Source organism: Neodiprion virginianus, unplaced genomic scaffold, assembly GCF_021901495.1.
Source record: "Neodiprion virginianus isolate iyNeoVirg1 unplaced genomic scaffold, iyNeoVirg1.1 ptg000068l, whole genome shotgun sequence".
Classification (NCBI taxonomy): Eukaryota; Metazoa; Arthropoda; class Insecta; order Hymenoptera; family Diprionidae; genus Neodiprion; species Neodiprion virginianus.
The window spans coordinates 1-2,500 of NW_025804464.1; positions in this window are offsets into that span (position 1 = coordinate 1).

Sequence of the window (2,500 nt, forward strand, 5' to 3'; positions counted from 1 at the left end):
GAAGCTACCATCCGTGGGATTATGCCTGAACGCCTCTAAGGCCGTATCCTCTCTAGTCAAAGGGGGCAACGATATTTCTAGGAGTCTCGTGGGTCGAAAGGCTCAAAACAATGTGACTTTACTAGGTGGCCGGTCCACGGACCGGTCGTCGCACGAGCCCTGTTTGCCGGGCGGGGTCTTCGGCCTTCGTCGGGATCTTCCCGCTCGTCGGTCTGGCCTCGAACGGTCGATCATGGGTCATCCAGTTCGATGTCGAGACTCGGAATCGTCTGTAGACGACTTAGGTACCTGGCGGGGTGTTGTACTCGGTAGAGCAGTTACCACGCTGCGATCTGTTGAGACTCAGCCCTTGGCTTGGGGATTCGTCTTGTCGGTTAGACGAGGCCCCAATGTGTTTGTGTTTGCAGAGCGCTGGCTCGACGCCGGTCACGCGACGCGTCGCTCGTCCCATGTCGGACGAGTCGCGGGCGGACCGGCGCGGCCGCGCTCTGCTCGCCGAGCGGGTGCGATGGCAATGCGAGTGCGGGGACTTAGAAAAGAAAATTTTTTTCCCGTACCCACTTGCCACTCGAGATATAACCGAGGCAGCAGCTCGGATCGCCGGTCGGCGAACGCAAGGCCGACAAGCGCGACCGGAGGGACCGGTGGACCCCCTCGGTACGTCGCGGGATTCGGCGACGGTGTTATAGGCCGTAATTATTCTTTCGATGATACGTCGCCCGTCGGCCGTCGTCCTCTATCCCCAAGGGACTTGGGAATTTTTTTCGTCCCAGGCGACGAAAAGGCAATGCGCCGCGTCCCGCGATAGTCGGCGCTGGACCCGCGAACCGACCGTGGCACGGCGGGACTTGTGAAAATTTTCGTCCGGGTCGACCGAAAGGCAATGCGCCGCGTCCCGGGGCCGATGGGTCGACGGCGGACGGACCGACCCCCGGTGCGGCGCGACGGGACACTTGTGAAAATTTCGGTCCGAGTCGACCGAGAGGCGACGCGCGGCGACGCGCGGCCTCCCCGAGTCGATCCGGGCCGACGGAACTTGTAAAAATTTCGGTCCGAGTCGACCGAAAGGCGATGCGCGGCGTCCCGGAGTCGATCCGGGCCGACGGGACTTGTAAAAATTACGGTCCGAGTCGACCGAAAGGCGATGCGCGGCGTCCCGGAGTCGATCCGGGCCGACGGGACTTGTAAAAATTTCGGTCCGAGTCGACCGAAAGGCGATGCGCGGCGTCTTGGAGACTATACGGGCCGACGGGACTCGATGAAGTTTCGTTCCGAGTCGACCGAAAGGCGATGCGCGGCGTCCCGGAGTCGATCCGGGCCGACGGGACTTGTAAAAATTACGGTCCGAGTCGACCGAAAGGCGATGCGCGGCGTCCCGGAGTCGATCCGGGCCGACGGGACTTGTAAAAATTTCGGTCCGAGTCGACCGAAAGGCGATGCGCGGCGTCTTGGAGACTATACGGGCCGACGGGACTCGATGAAGTTTCGTTCCGAGTCGACCGAAAGGCGATGCGCGGCGTCCCGGAGTCGATCCGGGCCGACGGGACTTGTAAAAATTACGGTCCGAGTCGACCGAAAGGCGATGCGCGGCGTCCCGGAGTCGATCCGGGCCGACGGGACTTGTAAAAATTTCGGTCCGAGTCGACCGAAAGGCGATGCGCGGCGTCTTGGAGACTATACGGGCCGACGGGACTCGATGAAGTTTCGTTCCGAGTCGACCGAAAGGCGATGCGCGGCGTCCCGGAGTCGATCCGGGCCGACGGAACTTGTAAAAATTTCGGTCCGAGTCGACCGAAAGGCGATGCGCGGCGTCCCGGAGTCGATCCGGGCCGACGGGACTTGTAAAAATTTCGGTCCGAGTCGACCGAAAGGCGATGCGCGGCGTCCCGGAGTCGATCCGGGCCGACGGGACTTGTAAAAATTACGGTCCGAGTCGACCGAAAGGCGATGCGCGGCGTCCCGGAGTCGATCCGGGCCGACGGGACTTGTAAAAATTTCGGTCCGAGTCGACCGAAAGGCGATGCGCGGCGTTCCGGAGTCGATCCGGGCCGACGGGACTTGTAAAAATTTCGGTCCGAGTCGACCGAAAGGCGATGCGCGGCGTCCCGGAGTCGATCCGGGCCGACGGGACTTGTAAAAATTTCGGTCCGAGTCGACCGAAAGGCGATGCGCGGCGTCCCGGAGTCGATCCGGGCCGACGGGACTTGTAAAAATTTCGGTCCGAGCCGACCGAAAGGCGATGCGCGGCGTCCCGGAGTCGATCCGGGCCGACGGGACTTGTAAAAATTTCGGTCCGAGTCGACCGAAAGGCGATGCGCGGCGTCCCGGAGTCGATCCGGGCCGACGGGACTTGTAAAAATTACGGTCCGAGTCGACCGAAAGGCGATGCGCGGCGTCCCGGAGTCGATCCGGGCCGACGGGACTTGTAAAAATTTCGGTCCGAGTCGACCGAAAGGCGATGCGCGGCGTCCCGGAGTCGATCCGGGCCGACGGGACTTGT